This window comes from Capsicum annuum, chromosome 11, assembly GCF_002878395.1.
Source record: "Capsicum annuum cultivar UCD-10X-F1 chromosome 11, UCD10Xv1.1, whole genome shotgun sequence".
Classification (NCBI taxonomy): Eukaryota; Viridiplantae; Streptophyta; class Magnoliopsida; order Solanales; family Solanaceae; genus Capsicum; species Capsicum annuum.
The window spans coordinates 218,949,105-218,964,463 of record NC_061121.1 but is presented as its reverse complement, the minus strand read 5'-3'; the positions used below and the strand labels follow the sequence as shown (position 1 = coordinate 218,964,463).

Below are 15,359 nucleotides of genomic sequence, written 5' to 3'. Positions count from 1 at the left end.
AATGACGCTGCTGAACCAGCAGACAGTTTGTGGCAATGACGCTGCTGAAGCAACAGACAGTTTGTGGACGATATACTTGTTTCATCTGTTTCAATCGTTATTTTATTAAATCATTCTTAATTAATTATTATAAGTTATTTACATATTAAAAAAATAATAATATTTAATTAAAAAATAAAATAGATATTTATGACATAGTTGTTTTAGCTGCTTTAATTTTGATTTTACTATATTCCTAATTAATTATTATAAGTCATTTAAAGCGACAATGAAGTTGCTGAAGCAGGCAACTTGTGGATGACATACCTGTTTCGGCTACTTCAATCGCGATTTTACTATATCATACCTAATTAATTATTACTCCATCCGTTTAAAAAAGAATGACCTACTTTGACTTGGCACAAAGTTTAAGAAAATAAAGAAGACTTTTGAATCGTATGACCTTAAATTAAAGTTGTGTCAAATGCACCAAAATGTCCTTTAATCTTCTGGTCCTAAATATGTCATGTGGAAAGTTGAAATTAAAATATTGCCAAAAAAAGAAAGAGCTCATTCATTTTGAAATGGATTAAAAAGGAAAATAAGTCATTCTTTTATAAACGGAGGGAGTATAAGACAGTTAAGTATTAAAAAATTAATAAATTTTAATTAAAAAATAAAATAGATATTTATGACATGTCTGATTCAGCTGCTTCAATCATAATTTTACTATATCATTCCTAATTATTATTATAAGCCATTCACATATTAAAAAATTAATAATTTTTAATTAAAAAAGTACAATAGACATTTATAACATGCTTGCCTCAACTGCTTTAATTGTGATTTTATTATATCACTCCTAATTAATTATTATAGATCATCTAAGCATTAGAAAATTGATAATATTTCATAAAAAAAAAAAAATTGACACAAAATTATATGTTTACTCTTGATGTTTTAAATTAACTTGATGACTTATATGAGATCCGCTAAATTTTTTTCACAGGTACTTTTTATAGTAATTTTACTATATCACTTCTAATTAGTTAACCATTGATGTTTTAAATTAAATTGACAACTTATATGAGATCCACTTAAATTTTTTCACAAGTACTTTTTATGGTAATTTTATCACATCACTTCTAAATAGTTATTGTATAAGCCATTTAAGTATTAAACTATAAATACTATTTAATAACAAGGATAAAAATAGATAAAAAAATTACATTAAAAATGATCAAATAAAGTACTTTGCAATAGTAATATTTGTGTTAAAAAGAAAGTATGAAAGTAGTACACCTACTGAGATCTAAATGATTGGATTCAAATAAAAAATTAAATACATAGTTACATAAGCTAAGATCTAAATAATCAAAATATCAATTTTTATTAGGTACAACTAAATGAAGCATAAAATATGTAAATAAGGATATTAAATTTTAATGTTTTTAACTACTTTTTTTATTTTGGTGGTCCACGTGCTTGCCGACCACTACTTGATCCGTAGTTTTATTATTTCATCCCTAATTAATTATTATATGTCATTTATGATTAGAAAACTAATAATATTTAATTTTAAAAAATTAAATAGACATTTATGACATGTTTGCTTTAACTTCTTCAACCGTAATTTTACTATATCACCTCTAATTAATTATTATAAATTATATAAGTATTACAAAATTAATAACATTTAATAAAAAAGATAAAATAGATATAAAATGTTAAATTAACTCTTGATGTTTTAAATTAACTTGACATCTTTGCCACACTCCTTTTTTGCCCGAGGGACGAAGGTCAAAGGGTTTTTCCAATTAAAGTAACGGTATTGAATAGGGATTAGTTTATCATTTTTAGAGTCACCACTTGAAATTGAGTTATAGTGTTCCAAGTCACCTTATTGAATCCCTAAGCAAAAGAAAATAACTCTTTGTTGGTCTGCGAAAACAGAAGACCGGGTAAGAAATTTCGTTGATCGAGGGGAAGGTGTGAGGCACCCCTCGAGTCCCGTTGTTCAAGCACGGTTGCTTTTATCAACTTATACTTAACTTAAACTATTCTGGATAAATTGTGTCTGTAGGCTTGGATTCGCTCAATTTTCTTACACCGATAATATCTATCTATATCTCTTATATTAAATTAGTGAAAGTTATTTTTCAAACGATCTTTGTCAAGGTGCATTATTGCACCCTTGAATTATTCTAAACGTCTCAGAAAGATGCGTACACCGTATTCTTAATCATAACAAATAACAAATATATTAAACGTGCCTAAAGCTTATCTAGCATTAAAAGACATTTGTTCATCTCTTGAAAAGTCAAACCAATTTTTCTTCTCTTATCAATTACTCCCTCTGTTTAAAAAAGAATGACCTACTTTGACTTGATACAAAGTTTAAGAAAATAAAGAAGACTTTTGAATCTTGTGGTCTTAAATTAAAGTAGTTTCAAATGTACCAAAATGTCCTTTAATCTTATGGCCCTAAACATGTCATGTGGAAAGTTGAAATTAAAGTATTGCCAAAAAGAAAAAGAGATCATTCTTTTTTAAATGGATTAAAAAAAAAGTAGGTCATTCTTTTTTTAAACGGAGAAAGTATAAAGAAGATGAATAAAATATAATATAGTGGTGTTATAAAAGTCAAGTATCTATTTCAAAGGGCTCAAGTCAAACAACTATCTAATTCTACTTTCACTATTAAAATTAATTAAACAGACGTAACTAAAAGTATTTTTTACAGGAAAATGTCCAAAAGCCAAAATATAGGCTCTAAAATTGTAATATATGACCGACTTTTTAAACTAAATTTCTAGTAACTTTTAAGGCACAAACTTACAAATCTCAACTTGAAAATTGAAAGATAATAATATTTCAATTTACTTATCTCTCTATCTAACTTTATCTTGTCGTTGGTATCTCATCAAATGTCCGTATTGATAATCATGATTCATCTCTTACCTTCTTTCTTTCTTTTTTTTTTTTAATTTTTTATTTTATTTTATTCCCTCACTGCTTCTTGTTTTTCTCTCTTTTTTGCAACTGTCCGTTCTCTTTTCCTTATTTTTTTTTCGTTTTCTCTTCTCCTGTTTCAAAGTTTCTCCTTTTGATTGTACCTTCTTATGGGTTGTCTCATGCATGTGATTTTGTGTGTACATGTATTTATCTTATTTATTTTTCATGCATGCATGGGTCACATGTTAGGATTTATCATAAATACTTCCTAATTACACATAAAAAGAAGGTAAATATTAACTTTTTTTAAAAAAAATCATATCATTTAAAATTAAAAATCAACCTAATCAACATTATTTCAAGTCAACAAGTAAGTCATAAATAAAGCCGTAAAGCATGAATTATGTAAAAATAAAAGAAAACTACACACGCTAGATAATATAAGAAGCTACTGTGATAATTTCATTCATGCTTCAATTCAAAATAAAATTTATAAAATAAAAATATAGAATTGGATAAAAACCTAAATAATGAACTAACTAAAAGAGAAGCATGATCGACGTCACCGAAAACTCGACAGAAACTCCGAACTCGAACCCTAACTTTTGTCTCCTGCGTGTGTTTCTTCTTTTTCTTCTTCTTTTGCTTCCTTGACTTTTCTTCACTATTTTTTTATTGTTTCTTATTTTTCTCGCTTCTTCTTTGTTTTTCTCACTATGTTGCTGTTGCTACTCCCTTCGTCCGTCCTCTTTTTTTTTTTTTTTTTTTTTTTATTTTTTTCTTTTGTCTTTTTTTTTTTTTTTTTCCCTTCTAAGTGTTTTTTTTTTTGGTGTCTTTATTTCTCTATACAATGTACGTAAAATTGTTCTCTCCTTTTCCTTTGTTCGTGTGTTGTGTCAGTGATAGATCGAGGATTTAAGGATAGTGAGTGCTTAAAAAAGTTAAAAACTGAAAAAAGTAAAAAAATCAACACAATGAGGTTCGACAACTTCGGGCCTCCTTCCAATGAAGCACCTTAACATCAACCTAAATATCAATTCACCAAATTAATTTTTATTATAGTGGGTGCTTTTATATGTTTTATACCTATTTTTTAATATTTTTTATGTAACTATACCTATTCCGCATCGAGTTTAGTGGGTGCCGGAGCACCCCAAAATATTACATAGGTCCGCCCCTGCGTTGTGTTATACTCCCTTCGTTTAAAAAAGAATGACCTACTTTGACTTGACACAAAGTTTAAGAAAATAAAAAATACTTTTGAATCTTGTGGCCTTATATTAAAGTAGTTTCAAATGTACCAAAATATCCTTTAATCTTGTGGTCCTAAACATGCCATGTAGAAAGTTGAAATTAAAGTATTACCAAAAAGAAAAAGAGATCATTCTTTTTTAAATGGACTAAAAAAGAAAGTAAGTCATTCTGTTTTTAAAGAGTGAGTATAGTGCATGGGGTGGGAAGTTGAGGGAACTTGAGAGAACTTAGGCGTGGTTGGGATAGTCATGTTTAGGATAATCTTTGTTTTATTTAATTCAAAATATATAAAAATAGAAAATAATAATAATAATATTAACTAATTAATTGTTATATTTAATAAAAAATGCAATAGAAATTTATAAAAAATATAAAAAATAAATATAATTAAGAGAATAATAAAACCACTAGTCTATTTATTAAAACTAAAAGGAAAATATATATTTTTTGAATTTTTATGTTATTTTAAAACAAAAATAACAATACAAATAAAAATAAAAATATCCCAAAAAGTAACTTTACTTATTATTTTTTATTTATTTTCAACTAAACTTACTAAAAATAAAATAAAAATTAAAATAAGTATTAAAAAAAATAAAAATATTTAATGCGGACAGATAGGTTAAAATTCGAGGTAGGTCAAAAATCACGTGTCTACAATCTTATACGAGACTCACTTAAATTATTTTCACAAATATTTTTTTATAGCAATTTTACTACATCACTTCTAATAGTTATTATGAGTCGTTTAAGACATGACTGCTGCACTACTTTAATCGTGATATTTGTTTGACTTTCAAAATTATATTAGTGTTATTTAAATTGGAATAGAAGAAAAAAATATTATAAATTAGAATAATTAAAAACTTAAATTATTTAAAATAATTTAATTTTTTATGTCACTTCATGCATAAATATATTTCCTTAACACACTTAATGAAAGATCTAAACTTTAAGTAGTAAAATTATCAGGAGAATATAAACTGCGTTTAAATTTATAATATACTCATATTATATATAAATATATCAATGCTTAATTATGACGATTTATTTCACTGCTTTCATAATAATTTTAAAAATGTAATTTTTGTTTGGTTTGAAATCGAGAGGGCGTCATGCGGAAAATTAAAAATTGCAAACCATAAAGACAATAATTTAGATGACAAAAAAAACATACTAAAAAATATATTATTAATATGATTTGGTCAAACCACCTACATATGAAAAACAAATATTGAAAAAATATAAAACCTATTGGGAGAAAAATCTCCCCCTAAACAAAACTCTTTAAACACTACATTGTTGATACTATTGTATTATTGTATGAGGAATGAGTTTTTCTATTTATAGACTTCCAAAATCTTTCCTCCAAGAAAGAGGTTAGCCAAATATGAAAAAAAAATTATGTTTTCCTTTAAGGAAAATTAAAAATAATTATAATATTACTTTTATTTTTCTTTCAAGAAAAGTAAAACTTAAGTTTGGTAAGAAAATCAGAACAAAAATCCTAACAATCTTATCATGTTGGGTCTGTGCTCAGCACAAACCTATCCTCACTAGTTTTATGATGAGGAAACGGTTTTAAATTTCTTTTGTGTATTGTACTTTATTGTTCTGTTTTATACAACATGATATCTCGTCATGAATATAACTCCTCTTCATTAAGTTCTTATTTGAATTGAAGAAAAACGTCATTGATTAAAATTGATAATTGAGATTAAATTAGTTAAAGTAAAGTTCTAGTCATAATTATTTATTTTCATATATTTTTTCTTAAATATTTTTAACAATTCATTATATCTTTACTAAATATATTAAAAGCTTTTTTTTACTGCCAAGTGTCACGAGTATTTATTAAAAAAATTCCCTAAGTATTTTTATTTTTTCAAAGAATGGACACCTTTTAGGGAGTCACAAGAATTTGAAGTTGAGTGATAGGAGTATAAAATTAAATAACATCGGGACACGGTTTTTAATTTTTCATTTGACAAATATATCATTTGAGAAATGACAAAAGTCAGCAAGAAAAAAAAAAGTATGATTACTTAATAAGAAAATATATAGAAGTAAATACTATAATTAAGACTTTATTTTAATTAATTAAATTTTAATTATTAATTTTAATTATAACATATGTTTTCAATTCAAATAAGAACTTGAAAAATATGGAGAAACGAAAATTGAAGAAGAGGTGGATTCCATAACAAAATTGATTAACAACTAATTTATGTTTAGGTGTTTTTTCTTTAGAAAAAAGAATAATTAAAAAACAAAGAGGGGAGATGATGCTATGATATTGTTGTTTTTTAATTATATATGGGGAAAAGGCATCGCTTTCACGTCAAGTTATAGTCGAAAATTTGAATCCACACCTAAACTATATAAGTGACCTATTACACACCTTAACTATAAAAAATGATACTTTTTACACCCTGTTAGACATTACATTACTTGCATGTGGTGTGGTGTTTTACATGCACTGCCACGTCAGCACCACATCAGTATAATCTGAAAAATAAGGAAAAAGGCATCATTTTCATCCCAAACTATAGTTGAAAAGTTGAATTCACACCTAAATTATATAAGTGATCCATTACACATCTTAACTATAAAAAAGTGATATTTTTTACACCCTGTCAGGCATTACACCACTTGTGTGGTGTTTTACACGCGCTGCCACATTAGCATAATCCGAAAAACTAATAAATTTATTATTTTCATAATTTTTTTTTATTTTTAATTTAATTTTTTTCATTCTTCTTCAATGTCTAAAACCTCCATTGTTGTCAATGTTCAAAACCTCCATTACACCATATTCACCACCATAAACTTTATTCCACCAACAAAATTACTATAACAATTAATTTCTTCTAACATTGTTGTTCATCCGTAACCCATTGTCTTTTCGTAAAAAAAATAAAAAAATTCTCCGCTTTAATGGCCATTATTGTTTCAAAAAATGACCACTCAACTGTTGGCCTCTGTGTTTTAAATGGTAATGACCAACACATTTTCGTACTTTTTCTATTTGTTTTTCAGCTGTAATGTAAGAAAAAAAACTAATATGGTAGCAAGCTACATTTTTGGATGGATTAATAATTAACAGACAGAGAGGAGAAAGTCGACGATGAATCCGACTTTTCTGACGAGAATTCACCGAAAAACATCCTTTCTACAAAATTTTATATCTTTTTTTTATAAAATTTGGTTTTGCCCGTTTAAACATCAAATACAATTTGATTTTGTTCATTATGAAATTGACATTGATTCGATGAAGGTGGAGGATGAATTGTGTTATTTGGTGATGAGATTGGAATTTGGAGGTGGGGTGATGAAGAAACTGTGTTGTTTGGGGTAGAGGTGATGAAGAAGAAGATGGTTTGGGGTTGGGGTTGGGGTTGGAGTTTCGGGGTGGGGTGATGAAGAAGATGATGGTTTGGAAGTGGGGGTAATGAAGAAGATTATTGTTTGGGAGTGGGGGTGGGGGTGAGGAGATGGAAGTTGGGGGTTGGGGGAGGAGTATTTTAATTTTTTTATTTTTTTTTTGCATTAATTTTTAATTTCAACGCGCCAATTTTTATTTAAATAATTATGTATTTTCCACGTCAGATCTAGGGAGTAAAAAATATCACTTTTTTGTAGTTAAGGTATGTAATAAGTCACTTATATAGTTTAGGTATGGATTCAACTTTTCGACTATAGTTTAGGGTGGAAATGATGCCTTTTTCCTTAATGTTTTTAGCCGTTTACTTTTGTTATTTAATAGGCTGGACACGCCTAAAATAAGTGTAACACACGCGCCTTAGAATGAGAGTCGCGAGGAGGTAATAATATCACTTTTATATAGTTAAGGTGTATAATAAGTCACTTATATAGTTTAAGTGTGACTTCGACTTTTCTTGTATAGTATGGGTTGAAAATGATGTCTTTTCCCTTATATGTGTGGTAACCTTAGTAGCGATTCACCATCCCTTTGGGGTAAACCTGTCAAACGGGCCGGGTTGACACAGCCCAACCTGGCTCGAACCGGCCCACTTAATAAAATCGATCTGGTTTGATCTGGCTCAATCAGCCCATGAGTTGTAGGGTAACGGGTCTCGGACTGGTTAAATTTTTTGGTTGGGCCCGGTTAACCCAACCCTTTCTGGATATTTTTTTTTTAATTTTAATATTTGGGCCAAACTAGCCGTTGGCCCAACGGCTATATAGCCTTTTTTGGGTCCAAACAGCTAGTCTGGACCCATTTATTATTATTTTTTTAATTCATTTAAAATATTTTTTAATCCCAAAAAAAATTCTATAAATACCCTACACCTTCAAATCATTTTTTACACAATTTTTCACTCTCTCAAATCTCATTCTCTCTCAAATCTCAAATCTCAAATCTCAATTCTCAAATATTCAATATATTTAATTTGCTATAGTGATCACTTTAATTTTTTTTATTTTACGATTACAAAGTACGAGTGAAAGTTTCTGAAGTCGCAACCTTCGGATACTTTCAAAATTTGGTATTGTCGTTTCATATCTTATGTTTAATTTTTATTTATTGTATTAATTGTTGAATATTTAATTTTATTATATTTGTTTATTTTAATTTTTTTTAGTTTAATTTATATTATGGATAAATTAAGAAATCTCGCTACTAAAGGTGTTAAAAATTTTTTGTCCCAGAAGCGGTAGTGGTAGTAAAAAGTGAATTACTAGCGGTAGAGGTACTTCAAGTAGTAGATATATCTGTGTGCCTTCGCCTATGGCACCGCTTTGTACACCTTTTGAAGAATAAATAGGTGTAGGTGCTCACGATATAGATTATGTAGAAGCTCAAAAAAATTACGGTATAGAAGAAGAAAATGAAGTAGATACGGTTAATTTAGATGAAGATGATGAAAACATTGGTGAGACATCCGTAGTGGGAAATGCTAACGTTAGATCTGAATCAGTTAATCTCCCTTCCCGTCCTCCCCGTGCCCTAAGAGCTCGTAAAACAACTAGTATTGCATGACAATTTTTTGAACGTATATCAGATACTGAGGTGCAATCAAGGAGGTACGGGTACGTTAATAAGACATATAGGTGATGCTCACGAAAGAGAGTTAAATATTGCACAAGGTGGTGGAGATGTTGGTGGGCCAACGCAAACTAGAATGGACCCAGCAACCGGTCAGGTAACGAAGAAGTATAATAAATTGAGGGGTCGGGAAGAAATAGATAAAATGGTAGCTGTGGGTTGTTTGCCTTTTAGTTTTCATTCTTCTGATGCCTTTATTCATTATATTCAAGCAATTTATAATCCTATGTTTAATGGTATTCCTAGAAGTACTTATCGGTATGATATTTTTAGACTTCATTCACAATATTATTTTTATTTATCAATATTGTTAAAAAAATATTCAATGTAGATTGTCCCTAACTTCTGATCTTGGTCGTGCCGTAAATAAAAATAATTATTTAACCGTTACTTGTCACTGGATGGATAGTAATTTTGTGATGTAAAAACGTATTCTTGCTTTTTTATATGATGAAGATCGTAAACATATTGGAGATTTTATTGCTGATTCTATTGTTAAAGTTGTTAGATTTTATGGTATCGAAAATAAAATCTTATGTTTTGCTTTTGATAATGCTTCTAACAACAAGATTGCTATAAAAAAGTTAAAATCTAAGCTATCTCCGTCGTTGCCTGAAATTTTTCATATTAAGTGTGCATGTCATATATATAATTTAATTGTAAAAGATGATCTTGAGTTTTTTGAGTTTTATATTGAAAAAATCCGACTTGCTGTTGGTTTTATTCAAGGAAATAATCGTAGATCGAGAATTAGAGAACTTAAAGTTAAATGTCAAGAAAATGGACTTGTACCAATATTGATGCCTGAGGAAATTGATATTAGATGGAATTCTACGTATGATTTTTTAAAAACTTGTTATAAATATAGAGTTCCTATTACACTAGCTTTTAACCAACATTGTAGTTCATTTGCTGATTCTGCTGATTGCATGCTACATGATTTTGATTGGGTTGTAATTAATGATCTTGTTAAGTTTTTAGAAAAATTTTATATAGCTACGGTTGAATTTTCGGTGCTTATTATCCTACTGTTTTTAATATTTTAGCATGTATAGTCGATATTTCTGGTTTGCTCAAAGAATATAAAAATAATAAGGTGATAAAGAAGCTGTTGGTGCCATATTTACTAAATTTTAAAAATATTTTTTTCGATTCCCCCTATTTACTTGGTTGGTGCTATGCTAAATCTGTGCATGAAATATAATACTATGTGCCACTTTAGTACTATTATTTATGCTAACTTAGAAATAAATACTAACAACGATTCTGAACAAGTACAACCTGATTTGTGGACGGCTATGGGAGATGCGAATGAATACATAGAAAGATTATATAATCACTATGCTGATTTAGTTGATTTAGCCGGACCTACAAATATCACTCTAACTGTCGCTCCTCATCCTTCCGAGGAGCCATCATCTTCTAAAAGGCCAGCACAATGGTTTTTCTGATTCCTTTTATGATTTACCTTGTTGGAACAGTGTTGATGACAGAGTTTACACATCAACTTATCGGGAAGAGCTGAAATATTATCTTTGGTCGCCGCCAGAGGATCGCAGACGGTGGATCAACACGTTGGATTGGTGGAGTAGCAATGAAACACAATATCCTGTGCTTTCAAGATTAGCTAGAGATATCTTAAATGTTCCAATGTCAACCGTTGCATCAGAGAGCGCCTTTAAGTCAGGGACGACAACAGCTTGGAGACAACCGACACTCATTGGGAAATAATGCAATGAATGTTCTAGTTTGCCTTACAGATTGGATTAGAGCAGAAAGAAGAAACCAAGGAATGGAACCGGAACCGAACGACGAGCAGAAACTTGAAGAAATTATGTCTTCATAGGAGAACTCAGCAGAATCAAGTCCAATGCATGGTTTTGCCCCGTTGACTTTGACTATCCTATGCAAGTTCCCGTTAATATTAACATGAATGAGTTGGAAAAAATGATGCATAATTTGTAGATTTTTTATTCATGTAAATTATAAATTTTGGATCATTTCGCAATCAATAAAATTCAACATTCATTCACTCCTTAGTCCTTACTTTGTAATTTTTTTCATTTAATGATTTAAATTGAATTTCTAGTTTAAATTAAAAACTTACTTCTAATATATTATTAATTTACTACCAAGTATTATTAATTTATTATATTAAGTAGCATATGTTTTGTATATTTGTGTATATATTTTCTACAAACGTGTATATTTAACGTATACATGTGTATATATTTTATAAATTAGTATATAACTATATATATATATATATATATATATATATATATATATATATATATATATATTGTAATGTATGTATATTGTAATATATTTTATTTAAAGTAGTACATATACAATGAATAGAACGTATATATGTGAATATATCTTCTATAGACATGTATATTTAACGTATACATGTGTGTATGTTTTATAAATTAGTATATAACTATATATATATATATATATATATATATATTGTAATGTATATATATTGTAGTATATTTTATTTAAAGTAGTACATATATATTGAATAGAGCGTATATATGTGAATATATCTTCTATAGACATGTATATTTAATGTATACATGTGTATATGTTTTATAAATTAGTATATAACTATATATATATTGTAATGTATATATATTGTAGTATATTTTATTTAAAGTTGTACATATACATTGAATAGAGCATATATATGAGAATATATCTTTTATAGACGTGTAAATTTAATGTATACATGTGTATATATTTTATAAATTAGTATATATAACTATATATATATATATATATATTGTAGTAGTACATATACATTAAATGATGCATATATATGTGTAATTGTGAATATGTGTATATTTTTTTTAAATTCTAATGTAGTATATACTATATATATAGTGTATATATATTATTTAACGTATTTAAAATGTATATAGGTGGGTATATATATCGTATACATTGAATTTTTTTTTTTACAGGGTTTGACCAAATTTTTAACCGAATTTGATCGGATTTAGGTGTGTTTGACCGGGTTGGATTAAGTAGGCCGGGTTAGGACTATTTTTAAAAATTTTACTGTTGAGCCTGAACCGGCCCGACCCACTTAACCCAACTCAGCCCCGACCCGGCCTATAATTCGAATAAATTTAAAGGGCCAATTCTGAGTTGACCCAACCTGATCCACTTAATAGCCTTACTTTGGGATATCCGATAAAATTAGAACCATATAAAGAAGAAGAATATGGTTTCTCCGCAAGGATGACACGGAAATCTAAAAATGAACCACATTATTTTTTTTGAAAAAAAAAAAAAGTGATTCACCACTTCCTTTTTTAAAAAATAAAATATAAAAGCAATACTGTATTTTATAGGTTAATAACCAACAAGTGTTATTTCTCTAATTTAAAAAAGAGATTTGTTATCTATAAAGAATAGAGTAATAATTAGCTATTTTTTCTTTAATTAGAAAAGGCGATTTGGTATCTAAAAAATAATAACCAGCTACTTTTTCTTTAATTAATAAAAGTGATGTTGTGACCTACATAATAATAACTGGCAATAATTTCTCTAGATTGATGATGTTTTCCTTTATTTTAAAAAGGAATTTTTAAATCATATATTAGAAGATTAGTCGTTTTTATTTTGGTTAAATAATTTCAAAAGCATTTTCAATATTATAAAAACATAATTTTTGTTGGATCAATAATATTACAAAAGTATTTTTGAAAAAAGCTATTTTATTTAGCTTATGAAAAATATTTTCTGCTGCTACTCTTCTTTTTTCATCTCTCAGAGTTTCCATCCTTTTGCTCATTTGATGACTCGACTTCATAATATTCGGATTGAAAGTGAGGGGCGTGCTTATCGTCTGAGCAACTCCCTCTTATTCAAAACAACCTTATAGCTAAAATAAGCATTTTTAACTTGTGGAAAGTTTGACCAAAAAACCTATGTTTCAATTTGCTTTTCTTACTTTTATTTTCAATCCGTTTAGAAAAAGAATACTTTTTTTTTTTGTTGTTGTTGTTTGGTAACTCTTAATTCTAACTTTGAAATGCTTAAGATCATAAAATTTATAAATATTTAATACATACATTCTTGATTCTACATATCTTAATTGTATATCAAAAAATTCAAAAATACTTTTACTTTTTCAAAAAATTTCATACTACGTCAAAACCAGACAAATAAATTAAAATTAAGGATATTATTTTACTATTTATAAAATTCTAGAGAATCATTTAGAATCGGAAACATGCCTTATGAAGCGCGGTCAACGATACATTCTATTCACGTTCACGCAATATATATGCTATGATATTCACTGATATACTAACTAATAAAATATGTAACTTAAGTAATGATACTTTAAACGTTTATGTATAAATCTATTTAAGTATATTGAAATTGTTATAAATATATTTACATTATAGTGCATGTATATCAAGAATATAAAAAAGATCTATCAAGATCTAATAAGATCAATCATGATTTGAAGTATTTGTCTTTTAGTAAAAAATTAGGAGTATTTTCCGCTATAAATAGAGGAGTTTTGTTCATTGTATAATCAATCTTATAATCTCTCACTCATCAAGAGAAATAAGAATTACTCTCTACTCTCTCTATTATTGTTCTTCTTTGTTTTATATTTCATAACACGTTATCAGCACGAGACTCTGTCAAGGTAATTTCAAGGTTAGTAATTCCTTATGTTATCTGTCTTTTGCTACTAATAATATAATTATTGTTGGATTTGAGAAAAAATAATTGGGTTGGAATCATTTATATTTAAAATTTATTCCTCAAAAATAATATTGTCAAAAGGGTTGATAATATGTTGGGTTCAGTCCCATCGATTTATGTCTGAAACGCCTTTATACGGATAAGACATTGAGTTTGAATCTCAATGCACCATATTGTTATGGTAACTTGGAGTTACTAATACAAAACATTTAATCTACTAACATAAACGATTTGCCATCATGAAGATGTGCATGTTGAGTATTAGACATATGTTAAAGAAATAAAAGATTCTTCAAGAATTATTTATGTTGCTTGTTCTCATGACAAGTTGGTTGGACCAACTAATGTTGGGATTTGATTCCTTAAAATCTGAAAAGTATAAACGGTGAATATGGTCTCGTTCACCTATCATGTGATATGTTGAAAAGATGCATCAATAAGATAATCACATGTACATTTATTGTCAACCTGTAGTTTGACATTCATAAAGTTGCTTACTCAATTAAATTGAGTTAAGAGCATAACTTTCAGATTGTGTAATCAAGTCAATTTATCTTGATGATGATGGTTTGGCATTGAATGTATTCGATTAATAGCTAAATCATTATTGATGAGAAAAAGCATCATGTATTGGTCTAAAATATAATATATTACATACAGTAACACTTGTATGCATTAGACCAATAGATTATGATTATTTCTTCCCTCTCAATTAGTTCAAGGTCATGAATCAAATATTCCATCTAATAGTTTTGATGTGCGGTATATAGTTGATGAATATATATCATGATGCACAAATATGGAATCCTCAAATAAGATAGAGGATGATATGATGAAGGCATTTCATTCTGCTATTCAAATATTGTGTCATCCTTTGTTTACCCCATTTGAGCCTTAATTTTATTTTCTTTCATACACTACTTTTGGAATCAAGATAGAGTCAGCAAAGCTCAAAAGAAAAGTGTCAAGTAAAAGAATAGAGTCAAAAAAATTTCAAAAAAAAAGAGAGAAAAAATGTGTCCAAAAAGAAAGAAAAGAGAAAGAGTGCCAACAAATAGAGTTAGAAGAAAATCCCAAAGAGAAAAGAGTAAAAAAAAAGAGAAAAAGAAATAAAAAAATCAGAATCAAGTAAAACAACAAGCTGTTAGAACTATGCAAGACCTGATTCTCCTCTCTTGGGGGTGCGATACGTAGGCTACCCTACTCTGGGACCGGTCTAACAAAATAAATAATTTAGAATCACCCAACCCAAAGAAACTGGGGCATGAGTTAATCTTCATTGTTTGAGTCAATTCCAAAAGTTATAAGTCCAACCCTACTTCAAGTGTCGTTTGGGCCTCATGCCATCCTATCTTTCTAACCCTAT

At 28.2% G+C, this 15,359-nt stretch overlaps 1 non-coding gene across 1 annotated transcript; it reads left to right on the top strand.

Annotated features, from left to right (window-relative positions):
* The first annotated feature begins 12,439 nt into the window (after positions 1 to 12,439).
* Positions 12,440 to 12,544, top strand: LOC124889192. The gene has a single exon (XR_007047802.1). It is a non-coding gene; the product is annotated as a U6 spliceosomal RNA (small nuclear RNA).
* Positions 12,545 to 15,359: the final 2,815 nt, after the last annotated feature.